At 37.5% G+C, this 26,475-nt stretch overlaps 1 protein-coding gene across 11 annotated transcripts in view; it reads right to left on the bottom strand.

Annotated features, from left to right (window-relative positions):
* MRTFB (myocardin related transcription factor B) overlaps nucleotides 1-26,475 on the bottom strand; it is a 195,808-nt gene that overhangs the window by 157,099 nt on the left and 12,234 nt on the right. For 4 of the 11 annotated variants that reach the window (XM_054454923.2, XM_063654688.1, XM_054454929.2 and 1 more), the window contains exon 3: nucleotides 16,795-16,956. The exons of the other annotated variants lie outside the window; for them this stretch is intronic. The gene's annotated coding sequence lies outside the window, so the exon portion shown is untranslated. The remainder of the gene's footprint in view (nucleotides 1-16,794; nucleotides 16,957-26,475) is intronic. 11 annotated transcript variants of the gene reach the window in all.

The raw sequence follows: 26,475 nt of genomic DNA on the forward strand, positions 1-26,475 counted from the left end.
TATGGTAACCAGGGACGATTACTTATACTAAATAAAAATGGACAACTTGGTGATCTCATCTTCTCCATCAGTGTCAACAAGGACTTTAACAAGGTACCATGGACTTTGGTAAACTGTCCATATTAAAATAGCTATTTAGAGTGGACTGTACTGAACTATTTGAACGTATTAAGTACCAGTACCTGCAGTGATGACAATTCTGCAATTAAAATGTACCCAATTCAGGTATCAAACCTCACCTTTTGGTTTATGTTTTCTTCTTGATTTCCTCATACTATTCATTTTGAAATTAAATTTTTTTTTTAACCACACACTTCAAGCATCTCAAAAACCTAAACTGAGTACATCTGTTTGCTTAGTGGCTTCGAGACATTCTCTTTTGTGACTAAGTGGCAGGTGCTGTTCAGTTTATTTTTATGTGTGTAAACTAAGCCCTTGAACTTAGAGTGAGGAAAAGCATTCAGCTTAAACTTTAGAAAGGAAGGAACTACACAACAGCTTCCTTGGGAACAGCGTGCTTTTTCAGCTTCCTGTATAAAAATAATACCATATTTTTATAGAAATTGCTAAGAAACAATGAAGAAATTATATTTCAGCCTTTAGACAGGTAAGCCTTAAATCCTTTAAAGATCAAACAATTTCTTCTAATAATTTTGCTACTTAAATCAAGCCAGGAATAGAAAAAATGACGAATAAAATAGAAATGGGTACAAAGTTTAAAATGGATTATACAATTTTCGAATTACTATAGAGGGGTGCACATTTGCTTCCAGTAAATAACAGACATCAACACTTCTGGCCTTAAAAGTCCCAAATATCAAGCTACTGTATTCGGCAGGGGAGACGATGCGGGAAAGGTTTTCTTTGTTGGTGAAGTTGCTGCTATCATCATGAAATTTTTTTGATTAAAACATATAAACATACACATATCAAGTTCACCAATAAATACAGCTTTTCAGAATGTAACTCTAATAATTATTTTCCATTCTCAGAAATAACTGAGTATTCTCTTTAAAAATAAAAATAAAATGCATCCAGAATCTCCAATCCAAGAGGAAAGAGAAGTAACCTTCTGGGGTACGAGTCTTAAATGTTACTTTCCAAATTTCTACAAAGTGGCCAAGTTCCCCAGCAGTTAGCTTACTTGACCATCTCTCACATATTGACTTTAACAGCTAACATGTACACAGCCAGACAGATGATTATGTTGTCCATTGGCTCTAAATTCTCTCCCTGCATAATTCAGTATGTTACTACTATGCATTTAGAAATGTTGTATCAAGGGTTGTTAAATGAACTTAAGCTTATGATGAAACTCAACCTCACGTCCTCACAGTGTTCTTTCCTGAACGCTAGAAGTTCATCTTATTCAAATATTCAAGATTCACGTGTGGTAGAGGACTCCATATATACTTGTTCTGTCTAGGAAGGAGCAATAGAGACATGCCAAACTGTAAATAATTCCATTTCCTGAATGTTCTTTAACCCACCCCAATACTACTCCTTCACAGCATCTAGCATTGGGCCCAGCAGTTCTTTCAGATCCAGGGCTCCCAGAAGCATGTGACCCTGGTCTAAAGACTGAAGCCAGGTAGAAATTATTACCTCAATTTACTCTAAGCACCAACCCTGGAAGAACCACAGTCCACTGCTGTGGCCTGGACCCACTGCAGAAAAGGGGTCCCTGGTAGAGACACAGTGATAGGAACAGAAGGCAGGGGTGGCCAATATCTGAAACAAAAGTTCAGGTCTTCCTGTCCTTACCTGGGACTAGACACTTGAGAAGACGATAAAGCGGTGTTAGACCAAAGGCAGCCATGTCTTCTAGAGATCCCAACAACGCCTACTGTGCCCTCTTCCTTGGTGTACCTCACACTGGGTATGCTGACCTGTATCCTCCTCTCCAGCAACTGTTCCCCATGTGCATTACATTTATCTGTTTATCTTTATCTTTCCATCTGTCCATAAACCTAAAGCTCACTGAGGTGGAGGAGCTCATCTTTTCACCTATGTATCTATCCCTAGTTTCTAACACAGTAGCTGGCACAAGGCAGTCATGCAGAATTGGTTCTTGAACTATTTGATGAAAACTGTCCTAGAGACCAAAATGAAGTCTGTCATCTAGTACATTCACCCCTCTTCCCCAACTGTGCTCACCATTTATTCTATGCCTAGTGTTCTTAAACCTTATATCTGGTCCAAAACTATTGTCTGGAAAGAATATGATAAACCCCTTCGTGCTAAAATGAAAATGACAGATGTGTGGCTGGCTACTCCTGGTGGTCCTGCAAAATGATGGAATTTCAATTACTTAGATGTGAATGGGAGAGAGATTCTAGGTGTCAATCCCAGAATCACACCACAGGGGCAACTGTTTCTCTCTTATGGCCAGCAGGTCCACCAAACAGAAAAGACTTTTTCCTCCGTTTTTGTTTTTTTGTTTGAGACACAGTCTTGCTCTGTCACCCAGGCTGGAGTGCAGTGGCACAGTCTTGGCTCACTGTAACCTCCACCTCTCAGGTTCAAGTGATTCTGCTGCTTCAGCTGCACGAGTAGCTGGGATTACTGGCATGTGCCACCATACCCAGCTAAGCTCTTCTCTATTAAATTTTTTTTCTGAGTTTTCAACTCTTTTGGTTTTAACTGCCATTTCTATGTTCTGTTTCTCTCTGGTAACCTATGCCTAGACCTCCTGGAAAACAGTAAATGTGCCACACAAGCAATACTACTACTGTGATATACTGAAAACCTGTATACAGCCATTTACCACACTTAAACATACAATTTTACTCTTATTTTCTATTTGTCCATTTTCATTCTCAACTAAGTTGGAAGCTGCCTAGGGATAGGAGCAATGTACAATTCCCCTCACTGAGTTCCAGCCCAATGCTGACCTCATACTAGGTATTCAATAGGGTACTACAAACAAGATTTGTCATCCAGCAAGCATGGGAAATGTTTTAAAAACATGATACCCTCACTCTTACAAAAGCCTTCAAAATTACCAGAAGATAATATTGTTACTGCCAAAAAGCAATTCATGTTTACTTAGAGCTTACTAAATGTCAAACTTTGAGCTCTACTCTTTACAGAGAATCTCCCATTTAATCCTCACAGCAACCCCATGAGGTTTGGAGAGGCTAAATAACTCACTCACATAGTTACTCAGTCAAGTGGCGCAGCTGATAGGCTGATTCAGTCTACACTCGATCAGCCCATGAATTCAAAAATTTAAGATCCCCCAAATAGTTCTTAACAGTATGGGTAAAAAGTACAGTGATTTGAAAGAACTGATTTAAAGTAACTCCTCACCTCTCAGCCCTTACCTATGCAGTTTCCCTTGTAGGAACACCACCTTCATCCCACCTCTCTACTGGCAAATCGCTACACATCCTTAAAGTCACGGCAAGCACTCCCCAACTCCCCTCAGCAGCACTCCCACTGCACCTGGCACTCGCTGCCATTCTATCTACCTCCTGCTCTAGTCCATGTGTCTGTTTATTATCTACCCAGGAGAATCTGTACTCCATGGGGTTGAGAACCTTGCCTTTTCACCGCCATTCCCAGGTTTCTAGCACAATACCTACCACACACACAAGTGTACAGTAAATATCTGTTCTTGAAATCATTATTGTGGTAGCATTAAGAGACTTAGTTTGCAACATCTATCTTTCACAGCAGATCTGTATCACAACCTACATCATAACTTTCAACAATTCATATTTGTTTCCATAGCAACTAGGGAAAGTGCTCCTTATAATACTAGGAAAGGCAAGCTCTACCTTAAGGTTCAACCCACTGAAATACTTCACAATCACTTGCTTTTGTTCTTAGTGTGAAGAGACAGAATGACAGCATTTAACTTTACCTCTTTAAGAACACCTTAACTTTAATAATAACAGTAAAGCTTATTTTTTCATAAGTACTAGAGTTTTCATTGACAAAAGGACAGCATCTTATTAATTCACAAATCTAAAATACCCATAAGAGTCCAGGTGCTGTGACTCACACCTGTAATCCCAGCACTTTGGGAGGCCGAGGTGAGAGGACTGCTTAAGGCCAGGAGTTTGAGACCAGCCTGGGCAACATAGTGAGACCCCATCTTTACAAAAAATTTTAAAAATTAACTGGGTACAGTAGCACATGCCTATAGTTCCAGCTACTGGGGAGGCTGAGGCAGGAGGACTACTTGAGCACAGGAGTTCAAGGCTGCAGTGAGCCATGGTTATGCCACCACACTGATGCCTGGGCAACAGAGTGAGACCCTGTCTCAAAAAAAAAAAAAAAAATCATAAGAGAAGGATACATCTAACCAGGGCATAGCTATACAAAGTGCAACTTTTTTTTTTTTTTTAAAGTAAACATCACTCCTTTCTGATGACCTTTTATAAAAGATGTCATCAACAATTTAGGAAAGAGACAAACGAGAAACTTCTCTGGTCTAATTTAAAAGACAGTAATGAGGTACAAGGGGTAGTATGAGAACTTCCCAAGGCCTCTATGAGCTCAGTTATTTTCACTCAAAGGAAAGAAATAATGGGTTCCATTTTTCATTCTTAATTACAATGCTCACTTTCTGAGAGTTTACTGACTTCTACAACATTAAATTTTCCATTAGTTCTGGGCATCAGTTCACTTACTTTTTTTTAAACAGATGGCATCGTACTTTCATCCACTCCCTCCACTCCTAATTATCAGACCAAGAAAGGGGCGCTGATGGCATCCTGACAGCCCTAAGTTCTAACAAGGATAACGAAGCAGAAATGTCAATACGCTTCAGTGCCAAGTGTCCTCTAACTACTCAGCTACAACGTCTTCAACATGGCAGGCCAACAAAATGTAGACATGATCAATCAAACATCTGAATCGGGAGGGCCATCCAATGAATGGAATAGCTATTCCGTGAAAATGGACTGCGGTGCCTACATCCCTGCATTAAGTAAATCCTAAAGGAAAAGATCTCATATAAAATTTACTGAGGTTCTCATGTTTATGTTTTAAAAACCTTTCTCACCACTTACTGCTGGAAATAACTCTCACATAAACGAAAACAATTCTCATTTTTTTGGTTTGGATTCCTTATGACAAATGGGGTACTTTTTGTTTATAAAACGAAACCCCAACACTTTGAATAATGAAGGCTTCAAATAGTACTGAGATTTATTGATACATCTGAAAGCTAAGGCTGTGCTACAGGAAGAGACTCATAGAACTGCACCATGTCATCCTACCTGAGTGTAAAATGTACAGGCATCAGTCTACTGCATAAGCTTCCTTGTAAAGTCTACTTGCTCACCAGTGCTTCTGCTGCTGTGGAGAACATGAATTTCAGGAATAAATGAGACCATGTCATGTTGCTCCCTGATGTCTCTATCAGAAACCCTTAGAAATGGTGAAACGGTAATGAAAGAGAAAGTGCTCATTCTATGCTCAGCCCAGACAGTCACACCTTTAGGGGTCCTTCCTATCTGAATAAATACAGTGTTCAGTCTTTCTGGCTAAATTTCAGTTCAGGGCCTGGCCTCATACCTAAACACACCCTCCACTCTATAACATGTCAAAATTCATTTGTAATTTTTATAAGTTTTTTCACTCTGGTTAAGAGCACCCTCTGAAAAGAAACTGTCATCTATGAAGTAGGGAGATTATACTTTAGTACAAATGTCACTTCATCATGTTATTTCATTATTTTTTTCCTCAATCCCAGCCAATACTAAATCATGGTTTCTATGTCTCAGCAGCCAGAAACCAGGCAGAGTTTCTCCCACAGGGAAGTTACAAATTCACCTGACTGCAGAGAGTTTAAATTCTTAACATTGTTCTACAGTAAAGATAAGAGAAACAGAGGCCAGTTGTCTCTTTAAAACTGCTACTCTTTCAATTTCAATAATTTCTATTTCAACACCTAATTTATGCCAATCCTTGGCTGGATTGACTTTGACGAAGGCACTAGAAGCAGACTATATTTGTAGCAAACTGGCCAGTGGGTATAACTGCAGTGTGTAGTACACTGCAGCAGGATTCCGTTTCTCCTGATTTCAGCAATGGAAACAGGAATCCATGGGTGTATTTCCAGGGTCCCACAAAGTCCCTGAATCTAATCAGGACTGAGTAAAGGCACAAGGGCTGTCAAGGGCACTAAGGAAATCCCTGAACTCATTCTTATAGCTCAGACATTTCCTTAGTGAAAAAACAAACACCCTCCCCCATATCCCCCCTCCAAATATGGAAGAAGAAATACCCTTGTTAAGATAAATTGTATATTCTCATCACTCTCTGAAATTTATTCACTGAACTCAAGGCTTCCTATTCAATGCAATTTTCCCTTAGCACCTTTGATCAGGAGTTTTGCTGGGTGCTGGGATATGGAGATGAGTAAGACCTATTCCCTGACTTTAAGGTTAGTAAGGAAGCCAGACAAGAAAACAGACATCACAACATAGTGTGGTAAAGAATATTAGACAAGAGCAAAGTGTTGTGAAAGCAAGGAGGTGTGCAGAGGGAGGGGTTTTAACACAACTGGGCAAGGATCAGCAAAGGGATCCCAGAGGAAGTAAGTGCTGGAGCTGAGTCTCAAAGAATAAGACTGTAAAGGAGAGGGAGATGTGGAAGAAAGAGAGGGCACTCCTGGCAAAGGGAGCTGATATCCAAATGGTCTCTCTACTCCAAGACTTTGTATCACTCAACATGCTCTACTTCACTTTCTCCTTTCACCTTAAAGATAACGCAACAGAATGCCCCCAGATAGAGAAAATTGCACATTCTAAAGTACCTACCATGAAAGGGAAAAAGGCAGACACACATACTATGTGAATATTATTAAACTCCAAGGCATGTAACAAGAGAAATAATACCATGTTTTAATATACTGCATTGTTTGCTGGACACAGAAAGTTTGAGAACAAACGAAACTAAAGAGCCAATCTTTAACACTGAAGAGCTAAGTTTTTAAAGCAAGTATAAACACATGGAAATTCAGTTGCATTTGTTTAATTAGAATAAATAATATCTGTAAGTCTAAACGTAGATATGGTGGGTGAGTTGGATTTACTCTAGAAAACACAAAAACTCTAAAGTAAATAGCTTCTTATCTGTATATGACCCTTAATTATTTTCTCGAGTCCTTGAGAGGGGGAAAATGGTTCCCTACCCAAAATATTAAACATGTACAAGTGATAACTCAACACATTTTCTCATTTCAACCCCAACTGGAAGAAAGGTATCATTATCATCTCCACTTTACCAATGAAGAGGCGAGGTTAAGCCCGTGATTAAGAGTCAGGATTAGAACCCAGTTTCCTGACTCAAGAGTCTGGATTCTGGTTCTTGCACTGTCACAAAACTAGCTGCTTAGCCCAGCTGCTGTTTTCTCCTCTACAAAATTAAGTTTTAACTTTGAAAATCAAACTATCAAAGGAGTAGCTTGCTCTTTCAACCACAATTTCTTTTCTTTAAAAGACTGAGGTTGCACTTTTTTTTTCTTTAAAGAGAAACTAAAATAATACACACAAACCCTCTGCCCTCATGGCCATTTGAAAATAACTCCTCTATTTTTCTCCTTTTGTTTCTTCCCTACAATTGACCACCGGTCCCATTAGTGCCTCTCAGCAAACAGCTGTTATGTATTTTTCAAAATACCTAAATATAGCATCTTGATTTAAATTGGAGAGGAACTCAAACTTTCTAATAGGGACAATGAGAAGATGTTATTACATTAGGCTGGTTTCACTCCACTTATTTAAAAAATCATAGAATTCTATGCCTTTTTAATGATGAAAATCCTTTCTTAAAAAAACTTAGAACTTGTCTTAAACAAGGAATAGTTTATCACAGAAATATCTGTTACTAAGTGACCCTAAGTTTTCAGTGGGATACTGATGTAGATCTTTATAATAATCTCGCCTCACTCTACCCCCCGAGTTTTCCTCCTTTTCAACAGAATCTTGTCAGCAACACTTGCCAAAACTATTACAGCTACAGTTACCATGACCACCACAAACAGTGTTAATAGAAATTGAAAGTAGATTTGTCAATCAAACCCAAAGGAACATTAGCTGTGTGCAAAATTACTCCTGGCATATTCTAACTCATTTTTCACAATACAGCAACCAAGAAAGAGATCTGTAGTCAATGTAAAATAAACTTTAAGAACTAATAATTTGGGTTTGGTCTGATAGACTTATCCATAGACTTCACCAAAATACGATACCTGAGACATCAACTTCTCCAAGGGGCTCTCCTCACGCCACTCCTCACAAGCTAAGCACTATTCTGTGTATTCCCTCTGCACCTCTACTTGCTTCTACCATAGTTATTATACTATAAGAAAAACAACATAGGCTATATATCTTAACTGTCTGTCTTAACTTCTCTGAGCCTCAATATCTTATATGTCTTAGAGAGGAAACAGCTCAAATTAGCACCTGAAATGAACAGCACTTTACCCTTAAAATTAGAAAAACTTAGCAAAAAAAAAAAAAACTTACATAATTATATATACCCACAGAGAGAGTAAACAGAAAAGAGAAAACAATGAAGAGCAGAAAAATCAATGAAACAGAAAACACAAAAATCGAGAAAAATCAATAAACCAAAAGCTGGTTCTTTGAGAAGGTAAATAAAATTGATAAACCTCCAGTTGGACTGATCAGGAAAAAAGAGAGAAGACACAAATTACCAATATCAGAAGTCAGAGAGGCAATGTCACCATAGATTCTATGCTAATAGGGGAATATTATGAAAAACTTTAAGCCAATAAATTCAACAACTTAGATGAAATGGACAAATTCCTTGAAAGATACTACTAAACTCACTCAAGAAGAAATAAATAACCTGAATAACCACAGATCTATTTTAAAAATTGAATTTGTAGTTTAAAATCTCTCAAAGAAAACATCAGATTCAAATAGCTTCACTGGTGAATTCCAGCAGATGTTTAAGGAAAAATGTAATACCAATTCTATCTAAATTCTTTCATAAAATTGAACAGGAGAAAATGCTCCCCATCTTGTTCTATTAGGCCAGCATTAACTTGATACCAAAACCAAAGACACTACAAGAGGCTCTTATGTCCCTCATGAGCAGAGATATAAAAATTCTAAACAAAATTTTAACAAATTAAATTCAACACATAAGAAAAGGTACATGACCAAATGGGGTTTATCCTAGGAATGTAAGGCTGGTTTACCATGCGATACACAATATAATTCACCCTATTAACGAATTAAAAAATAACAACCAATGATTATCTCAATAGATGCTGAAAAATATCTAACAAAATCCAACATCCATTCCTGATAAAAACTCTCAGCAAACTAGGAATAGAAGAGAACATCCTCAACCTGATAAAGGAGTCCACAATAAACCTACAGCTAACATCACACTTAATAATAAAAGACTTAGTGTTTTCCCTTTAATATGAGGAACAAGACAAGCATGTCCACTTTCACCATTTCTATTCAACATTACACAGGTTCTGCTAGAGGTTCTGCTCAGTTCAATAAGGCAAGAAAAATAAGTAATAGGCACTCAGATGAGAAAGGAAGAAGTAAAACTGTCTTCGTTTAAAAATAACATGATTACAAAAATCCAATAAAATCTACAAAAAAAGCTAGTAGTGAGCATAGAAAAGATGCAGAATGGCTGGGCACAGTGGCTCACACCTGTAATCCTAGCACTTTGGGAGTCCGAGGTGGGCTCACCTGAGGTCAGGAGTTCGAGACCAGCCTGGCCAACATGGTGAAATCCCATCTCTACTAAAAACACAAAAATTAGCTGGGTGTGGTGGTGTGTGCCTGTAATCCCAGCTACCTGGGAGGCTGAGGCAGGAGAATTGCTGGAAACCAGGAGGCAGAGGCTGCAGTGAGCCAAGATCGTGCCACTGCACTCCAGCCTGGACGACACAGCAAGACTCTGTCTCAAAAAAAAAAAGAGAAAAGAAAAGAAAAGATGCAGAATACGGCTGGGCATGGTGACTCACACTTGTAATCCTAGCATTTTGGAAGGCCGAGGTAGAGAGATCACTTGACCAGTCAGGGCAACAGGGTGAAACCCTGTCTCTACAAAAAAATACAAAAAAATTAGCCGGACATGGTGGTATGCACCTGTGGTTCCAGCTACTTAGGAGGATCACTTAAGCCAAGGAGGCGGAGGTTGCAGTGAGCTGAGATTGTGCCACTGCACTCCAGCCTGGGTGACAGACCCTCTGTCTTTAAAAAAAAAAAACAAAAAACAAACAAACAAAAAAAAACCAGAAAAAAAAACCCACCAAAAAAACCCACGTAATTTTATATTGAAAATTTAAAAAATACTATTTTAATAACACCAAAAAATACGAAATATTTAGAATAAATCTGACAAAAGATGTGTAAGATCTCTACTTTAAAAACACTGCCTAGAGAAATTTTAAAAAATATAAATAAATTGAGAGAAATAATATGTTCTTGGTTTGGAAGACTCAGACTTAATGTTGTTAAGAAGTCAATTCTCTCCAAACTGACTATCAATATCTCAGTTAAAAATCCCAGCAGGCTGTTTTGTATAACTTGAGAAGCTGATTCTAAACTCCAAATGGATATGGAAAGGACCCAGAATAGCTCAAACAACTTTGTAAAAAATTAAAAAGTTGGAGGACTAACACTATTAGATTTCAAGACTCATTATAAAGCTACAATAATTAAGACAGTGTGGTACTGGTGTGAAGACAAATAGATTAATGAAACAAAACAGAGGCCAAAATAGGCCCACATATATGAACAACTGATTTTTTTATAAAGATGCAAAGGCAACTCAATGAAGTGAGAATAGTCATTTCAACAAATGGTGCTGGAACAACTAAATAGCCATATGCAAGAAATATGAACTTTGATCTACATCTTTCACCACATGCAACAACTAAATCTAAATGGGCCATATTGCAAAATTTAAGTCAAAATGGGCCATATACCAAAGTGTAAACCCAAACTATCAAAATTCTACAAGAAAACAAAGGAGATAACCTTCTGTGACCTCAGGTTAGGTGGAACTCCTAGTTATAACACCAAAAACACAATGCATAAAATAAAAAATTGATAAATTGAACTTTATCAAAATCAAGAACTGCTCTTTGAAAGAATGTTAAGAGGGTGAAAAGATAAGTCATAGGCTGAGATAAAACACTGCAAACCATAAATCTGATAATCTATATCCAGAGTATACAAAGAACTCTCAAAACTCAGTAATAAGAAAACAAACAACTCAATAAATAAACATATAAAAGATTTGATACTTTACCAAGTATTGGCAAATAAGTACATGAAAATACACTCAACACCATTAGTCATTAGGAAAATGCAAATTAAAACCACAATGAGCTACTTCTACACATCTATTAGAATGAATAATGTGAAAAGACTGACCATGCCAAATTCCAGACACAGAGCAACTGGAATTCTCATGTACTGCAGGCGGGAATATAAAAGGAAATGACAACTTGGAAACAGTTTGGCAGTTCTGAAAAAAAAGTTAAACAGACACCCATCCATCCTACTCCTAGGTATTTACCCAAGAGAAAACAGAGTCCATACCAAGACTTGCATATAAATGTTCAGATTGATTTTATTTGTAATAGCCCCAAACTGGAAATACCCAAATAGCCATCAACAGTAAACACATCAACAACAACAACAAAAACAGTGAACAGATATACAAATTGTGGCATATCTATACAACCAACTATGTCTAAGAAGAAATGAACTATTGATGTACTCAACAACATGGACAAATCTCAAAATAATTAGGCTGATTGAAAGAAGTCAAACAAAAAAGAGTACATATGATATGATTCCACTTATACAAAACCCTCGAACAGGCAAACTAATCTACAGAGACAGAAAGCAGATCAGTGGTTGCCTGGAAACAGGGGCAAAGGAGCATGAGGGAAGGATTACAAAGCCATACAAAGAAATTTTGGGGGGTGATGGATATGTTCATCATCTTTATTGGGATGATAGTTTCATGGGTGTACACATGTCAGAACTGATTAAATTGTACACTTTAAAAGTGCAGTTTACTGGATGTCAATTATACCTCAATAAAGCTGTTTACAAAAAGAACAGTTTACATTTTATAATATCCCATTTGAATTGTCCCTTTTTAATTAGCATACTGAAAATCTTTCACTATTGCAAACCAATTGCTGTAACTGCTTCAAATACACTTTTTCCTTTGACCTTTACTCTATATAAACACAGCTACAAAAGTAAATTACTACTGGATGGGAAAGTGAACAAACCGGTCTTCCTGGATTGCACGGTCGTCTGTTTATTAGCTTCAAATGAAACCTGAATGTTTAGCTAAACTACCAGAACTGAATGCTTGGTCACTTAATACTGAAAATATCATAACCACAATCTGCCCTAAAGGAATTCATTAACTCAAACGTTTATTGCACATATACTCTATGTCTGGCATTGTTGTAAGTACTGGATTTCATGCAGAATGGTCAGTACTGAACTGCAAGGCCACTCTGCATCTTCTCTTAGAATAATTTATAAGGTCATAATCATTGCATTTAAATAACACAACTAAAGAAAATCAATGGAAATAGGCTATAGGTAGACTAAAACAATGATTCTTCTAATACAAAGTTAAGATAATAAATGCTAATGATGGCTAAAGAACTGTAGTCCAAATGCTGAGAATTCTAGAGTGAGAGGTATGTCTTGAAACCTAAGTGAATTCGGGACAAATATAAAGAAAACTACTTCTACATACAGCAAGAAGAATGGAGCTTGACAGCTCCAAGAGGTCCTTCTGGCTTGCAAACACCAAAGAATGTAAAAAGCTTAGGAACAGGGACCCAAAATGATTTAAAAAAAAAAATACTAGGAAGTTTTAAGTAAATTCTCTAAAGGTTGGTATCAAAGACAACATTCTGTACCATAGCATATTCTTTATTGTCGATTTCAGAGAATTCAATGCTAACTAGACGAAGTATGAAAATTACATTTTATAGAAGATGTAAGCTTATGAACTTATCACAAATAAAACCCAAAGGTCCACATCTCTTGCCACAATATGTAGGCTATTTTACAGCTACTCGAGGGCATACATTTGAAACCTTTTATCATCTTTTCTCCCCTGCAATAGTACTTCTTTTTTAGACTTTTTCTCCAAAAGAATCCAATGAACTCCTACATTGGACATATAATCAATAAAAATCTCTTGTTAGAGATAACTGCTGGTGACACGTGCTTCAGAATTCCTTAGAAATAGTTATTCATTTCCTAAATCTCAGGTTGCTGGCCAGGCACAGTGAGTCACACCTGTAATCCAACACTTTGGGAGGCCGAAGCAGGCAGATCACTTGAGGTCAGGAGTTCGAGATCAGCCTGGCCAACATGGTAAAACCCTGTCTCTACTAGAAATACAAAAATTCTTAGCTGGGTGTGGTGGCACATGCCTGTAATCCCAGCTACTCGGGAGGCTGAGGCAGAATTACTTGAACCCAGGAGGCGGAGGTTGCAGTGGGCCAAGATCGCGCCACTGCACTCCAGCCTGGACGACAGAGTGAGACTCGTCTTAAATAAATAAATAAATAAATTAATTAATTAATTAATTAATTACTTTCAGCTTACCTCTAAACTGTCATGTTTTTATTCTCAAAAGAACAACTGTACTAACCAATAAACTTTCAGTAAATTTTGCCTGACATGATTCCCTGTCACATGTTTTGAACATATCATACCCAATTTATATCTACATTTGACACTGCTTGTAAGCACTGTTGTAAATAGTGCATTCAGTACAGTTTGTAAATATTCTTATTCTGATAGAGAAGCAATAATCATGAAAACAAAAGATCAAAAAACAAGCCACAGTATTCAGTCATTTTACTTTCTCTTCTTTGTTTTTCAGATTTTGAAAAGTGAAGATGGTTCTGTTTTGGGTAAAATGGTAAGAAAAGTATCCAAAAGCAGAGACATTCAACAGCTGATAGTTAAAATGATGAAATCTGTCTGTTTCATTTCCAGTATTTACTTTTAAAATGGTGAAATGATGCCTGATGTAGTTTGAGTTTCACTCAAGTTCAGAACAAAGGTGTGGTTCTCATGACACCTGCACTGCCAATTATTGCCCTTTCTTTTGAAGGAAGATATTGTTCCATGGCTTAACATCTATAGGCAATTTACAATGTGTACTTTATATGCAGCATCTTCATTCATCCTCAGAACAACTCTATAATGGAGCATTTTACAGGCAGGTAGAGTGTTAACAAGCTTAAGTAACTTGCCCAAGGTCACAAAGCCATTTTCCATTACTAATAGCACAGAGGGCATCCTGAATCCTCTACAAGGGAGTCTCCCAAGCCAGGCCCCAAGTGGAACCACACTTGCCTGATAATGTGGACTCATTTCACCATAAGCACTTGATGTTTAATTATTCTCAGTGTGGTTATTATTCTCTAATTCACTTTAATCTGACTGTATGTCTTAACATGGGAGAGAAACAACGCTGTGGCAGGACTGGGTATACTCAGCAATTTACCTTCCATGCACTGCCTTTCAGGTAGCCTTTGTTACCATAATCTTACAAAGTCAGGCAAGTTCTCTTTGGTAAGATAAGAAGACTATTTTAGACCTACGGGGTGCCCTAACCAGCAGTGCTATTATTATTCCTGGTGATGTTTAAAGTGGCTTTATATATTTAAAATAATTCTGATAGGAAATGTCAGTGTTTATCATACAAGCAAATAATTAGCATAAAGCTGTAACAAAAAGGATAGATAGATGGGTAATTTATCCTTTGTTTCTCCAAAAAAGACTCCACATTCATTAATGACAGCATGGAACAGTGGCTTTTAGAATGATGCTCCTGGAGTGCAGCGGAGCGCCAGCCCCGCTTTCCACTATTCCCTGACCAAAACCCCTCTTCTACCTGTATTATATACTGCAGTTTCACGGAAAACACATTAATTAAAGAAATTTACAAACCACATAATTCCCACTCTTTTAGAATTTCTGTACACCATTTTGCTAACTTTGAGATGCAGGGTGAAACTTAGATTTTATTAACAGGAGCAAGAACTAGGTGAATAGCTCCTGCTTTCTCTGTCCATTAAGAAAGATTATTCAATAGGGAGCATAAACAAGAGTTGTCAGCTACTTAAAACTATAGAAACTACAGATGAAGCACATTAGAAATATCTCATCTGCTTACATATATATGTAAAACTTATAATCAATTATCAAATTCATTGTATCTGCTAGGCAACACTTCAGCCTAAATTCTACCTACATTTAAACAAATGCATTTTAACTGTTTTATACTTTCTATACTCAGACAAATTCTTCCCTTAATTCAACTAAATCTAGACAGAGATTATTTAATGCCCTATTATTTAATGCTCGTTTTTGAATTATATTTATCAGTCATTTAAAAAACCGGAAATTAAATGAGTGGAAATACTGTATACCTGAAAGCAATCTTGTCATCTTACGTGGTGCAACAAGAGTGAGCCAGACAAGCCCAGAGACAAACTCTGTAAGGGATTCAGGCTTCTTTCATCGGGGCCACATGTTTACAATCATCTAAAAGAGCTGCTTCCTCTCTCCCTGACATCTACGCTGTAACTTTTTTCTCCACTTTGAATGACACTACCTTTGAAGAATTAATTAGCAAAGAACAAAGCTGACTACTTCTTAAATAATAGAATCATTTCAGAAAATAGAAAAAGCTATATTATGTTAGATACATTTTAATTATTTTTTCCAGGAGCTGATAAGGGGTGCCTCCAGAAATTAACATTTTAAAAACTTCACCTCTATAACTGATTTTAGAAGTGACACAATTTGCAGGGGTCTGGGATCCTGGCACAGAAATTTTCCATGTAATTACTTAACCAAACTATGCAGAACTCAAATCCAGGATTTTGACCTCATCACTAAAATCTAAAACATACTTTCCCAGTTTTTGAGTCACTTTGGTAAAATTCAAAATATACAAAGTCTTAGTCTATTAGATATTTGTTCAAACTTTACCTGAAAGAACAAGCATTAATCTGCAATTCAAATGAAAATCTGTTATTTTTTAAATAATCATAGTATCTATATACCCCTTAGATTAATTTAAAAAGCTGAGATGCTGTAACTCGATTTGAGTTCTTAGAGAGAAATGCTCTACTAAATTACAACTTGCTAAGATACTGACCTGCATTCAGAGCCAAATTTAATTAAAGTTCTTTAGTAAAAAATTAAGTAAATAAATAAAAATGGCTCACATCTGTACTGCAAATTTAAAAAAAGGAATCTAGGCAATATGCAAAAACACTAAAAATATATGCAGTTTACTATAATATCTTGTCGTATGGAAGGGTGGCAGGACAAGAGTGCTTGGCCTATAAAAGTAATACAATTGTATTTATGCTTTAAATTGTAAAAAAAAAAAATCCATCTCTCTTAAGTATGAATATAATATCGCTCTTTATATAAATACAACTGTGCTTTTCTAATATTTCCATAACAAAAATTATAGCATATCCAAGCTAACAATAGTTTGGTTTTCCTGACTACAGAGGGAAGACAGAGATGGAAGCACACTGACTTCAAAAATTAAAGGGTAAAAAAACCAAAGTCAAATTCCATTTCTAGCCTAGTGTTCCAATAGTCATTAAGAGAGAGGAATCAGGAGTCAGATTTCAAGATGCCAAGATATGAAGTCTATAATTCATTTTATTTTTATATAAAAGATGAAACTAAGTTAACATCTGCTATTTAGACTACAAAATTTAAGTCTTGATGTAAGCTGAATTCTTACTTTTAAGGTGAACTTCCAGTCCTTTCCATTCACAAATAGGACTTGATTTATTAAGTTTCCTGCTTTGTATCTCCAGAGTTGATCAAAGCACATTTTCTTAGTACAATCTGTATTGTTCCAAGTGTTTTATAAACATCTCTTGTAAGAGTTTACAGGAGTGATCTGAAATCATATCCAAAGTTTCATCCCATGAGTCAGTTATTCTTAAAAAGGAAATAGAATCTCTGTCTTTATCACCTTTATTTTCCTATCTATCATAAGTCTAATCATAATCTGTAACAAAATTTTAAAAATATCATTGGCAGGATTGTCAGCAGATAATTACTGGCATTAAAAACTAAACAGGACAAAAAAGGAAAGAAAAGGCACGATTTCATTACCTGGACATAAAAATCACAGGTCTAGACAACATCTGAAATTTTATAAAGGTCCCTTCCTCAATAACTTTAAAGAATTGTCAACCATCTAGCCCTACACAGATAACTCCTAAATCTGTTTCCTACCCTTACCTGAGATCCAATCAAACAATCTAACTGCCTACTGCAAATGGTCACCTGCATTCATTCATTCATACATAGATATACACTGTATACCCACTATGCGCCAAGTACAGTATGCTGGGCTCTGGAGAATCGCAGCAAAAAAAAAAATAGTCCCTGTCCTCTCAGGGCTTCTAATAGTGAAGGAAGCCAAGTCAACCAAACGATCACAAAACTATGTAACATAGACACAATTTCTGAGTAGTGTGGTACTAAGCTGATCTAAACTTTACTCACTGTACCTGGCTTGCATATCCCTGAACCTTTTTATTGGACAGAAGTGGTGCCATCATAGGTTACCAAAGCCACTAACTTGGGAGGCATTCTTTTTTTTTTTTCTTTTTTTTTTGAGATGAAGTCTCGCTCTGTCGCCCAGGCTGGAGGGCAGTGGCACAATCTCGGCTCACTGCAACCTCCGCCTCCCGGGTTCAAGCAATTCTCCTGCCTCAGCCCCCTGAGTAGCTGGGATTACAGGCAGGTGCCACCATGCCCAGCTAATTTTTTTATTTTTAGTAGAGACGGGGTTTTACCATGTTGGTTAGGCTGGTCTCGAACTCCTGACCTCAAGTGATCTGCCCGCCTCGGCCTCCCAAAGTGCTGGGATTACAGGCGTGAGCCACCACGCCCAGCGTGGGAGGCATTCTTGACCTTTCCCTTATTCTCAGAGTGTTTCGATCTCTGGGTCCAACCCATATGCCTAGAGTGGACGTGCACAGATGGCTCTGCCAGAACAACCCTTCTCCACTTCTTCTAGGAACTCTCAGTGTGATGGTGATAGAGAGCTTCCAACAAAGACCCCAGTGCCTGGCCGGGGGGGCACAAACTCCCAAGGCCAAGAGTGCCCCTGGGATTTTAAAACCAAAGCTGGGAGGGAAAAGCTGTTTCCTTCCTCTTGGTTGGTTACTGTGAAGATGGCTCCTGCCCTGTGATAATGTTCCACTTCTAATCCCTGAGGTCCCTGAAATTGTGCTGGCTTCTGCAGCATTTCATTCCTTTTGCAATCTTCTCTAGGAATCTTCCAATTAGCTCCCCTTTTAACTTAAGATAGTTTGAGTGAGGTTTCTGCTAACTTGCAGCCAAGAGCCCTGACTAGCACCTCCTGAACATCTCCAGCCTCTGTCTTCTACAACTCCACCACCAATGCCCTACTTCAGGTCCTCATCAACTGTCACCTGGACTCGTGTAACAGCCTAATGGGTTGCCTGTCTCTAGACCTGCCCCTTGCATCCAGCGTCCATGGTATAGTAACTAGAGTGATCCAATCACCTCCCCGCTGCTGGACTCTTCAGTGACTCCCCATCACTAAGGGCAAAATCTAAATTCCTTAATGGGACACACTCAACTATCTATAATCAGTCTTCCTCTCCAGCCAAGCAACTGTCACTCCTTGCCTCATATTTTATGCTGTGACTATACAGAACTACACACACACACACACACACACACACACACACACACCATGCTGAACTGATTTTGAAAACCTGAAAAAATTAAAATGGTTTTCTTTGGGCTCACTTTTAGGCATCAGAGTCGTCACACCTCTATCTACATTTTATTATATCAATACTCCTAGATATGGTTGTTGTGAGATATCTGGTGCTAGTGTACTTGGCATACATGGCAGGAAGTAACCAGAAGAGAGGCTCACAGACTGTAACAAAAAGTTCTGATCACCCACCCATCTTTGCAGACTGAGCACCAGCACCAACTCCTCTATAAAGTATTCTCACCCGAAAGAGGAGACTGCTCCCTTCCCCCTCCTGGCACCACCACAGTCCTCTGTGGAAGCTTCTAGCATGGCATGTGAGCTCCCGTTCCTTAAAGATAGGGCCACGTCCCACTCACCTCTGGATCCTCAAGCCCTGCAAAGTGCTCAGTATGTATTAGACACATAAATGTTCATGGGATGATGCGTGCATTTTAAGCGATGCAGAACAATGAAAGACATCTTTCTGATTTAAAAAAGAAAAAAGCACATTGGGTGTAAGGTTAGGAAATTTGGTTTTCTCACATTGAATGAGCTGAGAATATCTGAAAACACAAAAGATGTTTAATACCTCTTACTCATTGTATAGTTAATAAACTATTTAATTTTGTACAAATTTTTAAAATGGGAGATGTCTAGAAATAAAGTGTAATTTTTTCACTTAAAGAAAATTTCCAACAGAGAGAGAATGGCACAAGCAACCAAAACAAACTGGAAAACTGGACTTCATCAAAATTAAAACACCACTTGCTTCAGAGAACAACATGAAGAAAGTGAAAAGATAATCACAGAATGGGAGAGAAAATCTTACAATTCATATATCTGATAAGGGTGGGGGTGTTTGGATGTGTGTATGTGTATACAAAATATATAAAGAACTATCACTACTCAATAAAAAGACAGTCCATTTTAAAAATGGGCAAATAATTTGAGTAGGTATTTCTCTAACAAAGATATACAAGTGGCCAAGAAGCACATGAAAAGATGTTCAATATCATTAGTGATCAGGGAAATGCAAATCAAAATCATGAGACACCACTTCACATCCATTAGGATGGCTACTTTGAAAAACATAATCATGGAAAAGTGTTGCCAAGGACGTGGAGAAATTGGAACCCTCAAATGTTGCTGAGAACAAAAAAGGTGTACCTTCACACAAAAGCAGGTGCACTTTGGAAAACAGTTGGGCATTTCCTCAAAAAGTTAAATACAGAGTTACCATATAACCCAGCAATTCCACTCCTAGGTATGTATATACCCAAAAGAAATGAAAACCTGCGTCCACTAGAAAATTTATATGCAAATGTTCACAGCAGTATGATTCATAATAACCAAAAAGTGGAAACCACCACAATGTCAATCAACTGATGAAGAAATAAGCAAAATGTAGTATTATCTACACAATAGAATACTACTCAGCAATAAAAAGGAATGAAGTTCTGATACATGTTGCAACATAGAAAAAAGCCAGACACAAAAGGTCACATATTTTATGATTCCATTTACATGGCATGTCCAGAACAAGTAAATCCACAGAGATAGAAAGTAGATGAGTGGCTTCTACAGGTGAGAGAGACAGAGGGGAGAATGGAGAGTGGATATGAGATTTCTTTTTGGGGTGATGAAAGTGTCCTGGAATTAGTCAGAAGTGAATTTGTCAGAAGTACAACTGTGTGAGAATACTAAAAATCATTGAGTTCTACACTTTAAAAGGGTAAACTTTATGGTATATGAATTATATCTCAATAAAGCTGTTATTATTTAAAATGGTCAAAGTCATATAGCAACACCTCTGTGCAGAGGCCTGGTTGAATCATTCTGCTTGCTACAAGATAACCTGTTGTAAAAACACACAATCTGTTCAAATGAGGAAATAATTTATTTTCCTACCAATAAATCCCTACAGTGACCAACCATAAAACCAAATCCAAAATAAAAAAGAGGAAAGAACAAAAAAGCATGCAATTTGCAATTTGCTGGCAGGTACAGAATGGAATTAACCAAAGAGTGCACAAACAAAAATGTTTATCAGAACTGCTTACTTCTCTTTGATCACACAGATTTAATAAGTCAAAGTCCTTTTTGCTCATGAAAAAATGTGCCAGCTTCTTTATTAGCACAGAGCAAGGAAAAACAAGCATTCTCTTCTATAACCAAATTAACATCCCGCAGAAGTTCTGTTTGTACTTGGCAGTCATGAACCTTTCATCTCAGAGTGCTGCTAAATTAAACAAGTCTCTGCTGTATTGAACATGATGAGCCAGACACCCTGGCAGGCTCCTCGGCTTCATGAGTTGATGTTGAAGAGCATTAGAAATAGAGCATGGTGAAAATAATGCTGGGGGTGCTCATAAAGTAGCGTTATCTTCATTCTGTTCAGCATTTCCATGGTCTACGATGTCAACATTCTAAGAACTTTCGAGCATTCTAACACCACCTTTCCCTGTCCTAGGGAAGAAAGCATGGATGTTGGAGCCAGAGAGATCTGTATTCAAGTCACAGTTTTGTTTTGTTTTTAACCTACTAGCTGCAAGCCCAAGTCCTGATTTCACAATCTCATTGAGCCCTTCTACTCTTTAAAACTGGGGTAATTACATCTATCCTCATAGAACTATTGTGAAAACAAAATGAGGTAATGCACACAAAAGACACTGCACAAGGCTCAATGTACATCCCCACCATAAAATTCCTCACTGCTCTCAACTCTTCAAAGAACATGCTCATTTGAGAGTTTATATCACAGTATAAGTAATGGTCACCGGCCATCCTTCTTCTATCCAAGGACATCTAATCAATCAAAAGATCTTACGAAGATTTCATATTACATAAATTATTCCCCTCCATCCATTTCCACCTCCCATAGACTTGAAGGTAACAAAGCCATGAATAAAGTCTTTTAAATATATTAAATCAGGGCATGGCACAAAGCATTCATTCACCTAAGAGGTATTTAAAAGCACTGAACTGAGAGACACACCAAGAGAAACACTTACTATTAGAGGGAAATGCATATTTTGCAGTGCAGTAATTGGCAACCTTTCCATAAAGATTGATGCAATCTGATTGTAATTCCCAAGTGTCAGTAATCAGTTCTTAAGGTAAAAGAAAAAGGAAGTGGGATGGTTTCAAGTACTCCAGAAAAGATGTAGGAGGATATCCTTTCACACTGACAGCAATTAATGTTTGAGTGATAGCTGCTAGAACAATCAGACTGAAGAACTTTGTTACATTAGAGCAGACTGAAATATATTTAAAATAAAACTTACTGAGTCTAACATACACAAACACTTAATTTTCACCTTGAACTAGGTGTCCTCTCTGAGCAAACTGAAGAAGGAAAAGCTTGCATGAAATTCTAATATTTGCCATTGCCTAGCTATGATAAGGGAGGAACTGATGGTTTTCAGCCATATTCCCACATTGGACATCTATTTAAAGAGAGTAGCCTAGACTCTGCAGCAATACAGTCAGACTCCCTCTCCTCAACTCAAGATAAATTTCCAGCATGCCACAACACTAAACAAAGTGCCCAGAGTTAGGAAGGGAGGAAATTTCTCAAGGGGGATAGGACATTCAGAGGTTAAGTACACATCCTTAACCTAGAGAGTTTCACTGACTATTGAACTCATCATGGAACTTATGGCCCAAAGCTACTGTTCTCTCCTCCCCTTTCCAAACTCTACTCTTAAGACTTTGAGATGAGAATACTCTTGGGAGAGACCAATTCAGCTGCAGATACTACAGTAGTAAGCCCTGAGTGTTGGCTTTGCTAGGGATCTATTCTCTGTACTGTATACAAGTACTTCATTTTTTTTCCTAGGGTTACAGTTTAATACAATTTCATCTGAATATTCTACTGCTACAAATTCTGTATATGAAGACAAAATTTTTCTCCTCTGCCCAACTTTCCAATCAAATGACTACTTCCCCTGCCAGTCTAAACTTTAAGCTTTGTGCCTAAAATAGGAAGAAACTGTTGCAGATGCACAAAATCCAAGTCATTAAAGATGCTGAAAAATTCTTAAAACTTTCTGTTTAAGTACAATGTAAAAATTATTACAAATGCAGCTAAGAGGAGAAATAAATAATAAAGCCTTAATTTTAATTAAGACTCCTGTTTAACTACTGCTAGTAATTCCTTGCTTTCCAGGAGTATTTTTAGAATCAGGGCTTTAAAGCATGCAATTAAATAAATTAAGTCATCAGTAAAATGAAAACTACCATATAAGCAAATTCCTGCATTGCCACATAAAAGAGACTGAAGAAACCAGAAATTTGGTTATTTTAGAAAACAAATACAAGATTATACCATTAGCCACAAAAAGATATCAGAGTTTTAAAGTCTAAAAAAACTTCATTAATTTAGACTCTACTATTGAAGACTCAATTATTTCAAGTCTGCCTGCATTTAATTTTGGATTATTTATTAAGAAAGGGGATGCTAAGCAAATTAAAGTGCAAATAAAAATTGCTAGGGGATTATTTAATCAATTTAAGACATTATACACGCAAATAACTGCTGCTCAAATACTGATTAAAACTAGCTCATGAACTCTTTGGAATCCCATATTCCAACAGAAACAAAGTATATGAAAAGAGAGGCAAAAACACTACTTAAATCTATTAATTATTCCATTTTCTTTGTTTAGTTTGGCTGTGAAAAATTGGTTAGGAGTCAGAAAGGCTTAAAAGACAGGATACTGGACAAAGATTTATTATACATTCTTCTCAAAGGCTAGCAATCAATTTCTCTGCTTCTATTTTTAATGAAATGCTGAGCCACACTTAAAATATAGCTCAATTTATCTCCATTATAATTAAAAATATATTTTGGGACATCCATTTTAGCTTTGTCTTCAAATAACATAACTATGAAAAACTTTCCCATGTCTATATTATGAAACATAATTATTTAACAAGATCTAGTATCCTACCTAGTTTAGATACTTACTTTTCCCTTGACAACAACAAAAACACACAAACAAAAAAGCAGAGTTGGAAAATAAATGGGATACAGGCCAATTCAACATTTCAAACAAAATGTCACAAAATGTTATGGTAGCAAGTATCACTATAATTGTCTATGTTTAGATTTAGGCACGTATAAAAATCACAGATGCTAGTTTTCTTATCCAAATTAAAATTTAGGGCACTTCTCATTTCCATCCTAATTCTAACAATGACAATATTTACCAACCATTCATTCCTTCAAACACAATGTGGGTGTTTGCCATGTGCGTGCCAGGTATTATATTAGGTGATGGATGTAAACCAGTGAATAAAATACCAGTTGTACTACTTGGTCTCTGTCTTGGTGGTATGTGGTCAACAATGTTAACTTGGAGTGAAAAGAAAAGCATCGATATTAAAGTATTAAAGGCAATCTATATTATTAAATGTTGTATTTTCCTTTTTGCTTTTTTTTTTTTTTTTTTTGAGATGGAGTTTTGCTCTTATTGCCCAGGCTGGAGTGCAGTGGCGCGATCTCGGCTCACTGCAACCTCCACCTGCCAGGTTCAAGTGATTCTCCTGACTCAGCCTCCCAAGTAGCTGGGATTATAGGCGCCTGCCACCACACCTGGCTAATTTTTTGTATTTTTAGTAGAGACGGGGTTCCACCATGTTGGCCAGGCTGGTCTCGAACTCCCGACTTCAGGTGATCCACTCATCTCAGCCACCCAAAGTGCTGGGATTACAGGCGTTGAGCCATCAGACTTGGCCAGAAGATGTATTTTCTATCTGAAGAAAAAAAAGGTGACTTATAATTGGCTTTTTTTTCTTTAAGAGATGAGATCTTGCTATATTGTCCAGGCTGGTCACCAACTCCAGGCTCAAATAATCATCTCACCTCACCCTCCTGAGTAGCTGGGATTATAACCATGCCTTGCTAATTTTTTCTTATTTTAATTTTAACTATTTTTTGTAGAGACAGGGTCTCACTATATTGCCTATGCTGGCTCTCTGATTTTCTTATTTGAAATAGCTCCTGATAGTTAATTGGCTTTTTATTAAGTTAAAGAACAAGCCATAGGTCAATGACAAAGTTGGTATATGCTTCATATGAAACTTTCCTCAAGTAAATCTTATTTGATTAAAATAAAATCTAAGGCAAATATAAAATTAAAGATCACACTCACATCAGAAACTGTTAAAATCCTTTAGACAGAAGAGATTCAACACCAGTAAACATAGGTTTACATATGAATGCATAGTCACATAATCCACATAACTCAATAATATAATCACCCAAGTTTGTAAGTCATATTCTATATGCTATTCCACAATTGATATCTATGTTTGAGGCATGTTAAGAAATTAGTCTCTAAAGCTTCTTTATTTATCTTTTTAATTTTTTTCAAGACAGAGTCTCACTCTGTCGCCCAGGCTGGAGTGCAGTGGCATGATCTTGGCTCACTGCGACCTCCACGTCCTAGCCTCAAGTGATCCTCCTGCCTAAGCCTCCTGAACACCTGGGACTACAGACGTGAGCCACCATGCCCAGCTAATTTTGCATTTTTTGCAGAGATGGGATTTCACTATGTTATTGTGCAGGCCAGTCTTGAATTCCTGAGCTCAAGCGGTCCACCTGCCTCAGCCTCCCAAAGTGCTGGGATTACAGTTGTGAGATACCGTGCCTAGCCTTAAAGCTTCTTGAAACTGCACTATAAGTGAATAAAAAACAAAGGGAGAGTTCTCTATGGAGGAAAACTTTCAGTATTCGAAATAGTAACAGTCAGTTGACCTATAGTTTCAAAATATTTATGATGAGTTAATGAAGGCAATAGACTGAAAAACAAAGAACTCAACATACTTCGACAGTCTCATCACATTTAAAGTCCAAGAGTATTTCATCTATGCATGAGAACCACAGGTATCTTCTCAATAAGAAAACTCTTCACGTTAGTAAGAATATCAAATTGGAGGTCTGTGAAAACCTAAAAGGTATATTCCAATTAGAAACCTTGTTATCTCAAAAAAATACTATTTTTTGTCTCCTATTGGATTGCCAAAGATTAAAAAGATTAACAGGTTACATACAAAAGAAGGTGGTGCAAGATGGTGGAACAAGACTCTCCAGTATTCGTCCCAGGGCAGAAAAATCAATTCGAACAACTATCCATCCCTGAAAACACCTTCACAAGAGCTAAGAAAAACAGGCGAGAGATTACAGTACCTGGTTATAGCACAAAAATTTTAAAAGACACACTGAAAGTGGTAGAAAGGATAGCTTTACATCACCCATGTCACCCACTCCCCAACCCTAGGCAGCACAGCGTGGAGAGAGATACCATCAGACGAGGGAAAGAGAGAGAAGTAAGCATAGGACTTTGCCTTGAACCCTAACACCAGGCCCAACACAGTAAAACCCAGCACCCAGAAGACCTCCATGGCCCCTGACTCTAGGCCAGTACCCAGGGACTGTGCCTTCAGACCTGTCCTGGAGCCAGGTGGAAGCCTGTATCCCCTATGAGGCAGACTCCATTTCCAGTCCACATCACTGCCAGCCAACTACAGCAGGCTTGGGCTTCTGATACCCTCAGTGGCTTCAGGAGTCAAGCATCCAACTAGGAAAGGAAGAAGTAAAATTGTTCTTGTTTGCAGATGGCGTGAACTTATATATAGACAACCCTAAAGATTCCGCCAAAAAAAACTGTT

The sequence above is a fragment of the Pongo pygmaeus genome, chromosome 18 (genome assembly GCF_028885625.2).
Source record: "Pongo pygmaeus isolate AG05252 chromosome 18, NHGRI_mPonPyg2-v2.0_pri, whole genome shotgun sequence".
NCBI classification, from domain to species: Eukaryota; Metazoa; Chordata; class Mammalia; order Primates; family Hominidae; genus Pongo; species Pongo pygmaeus.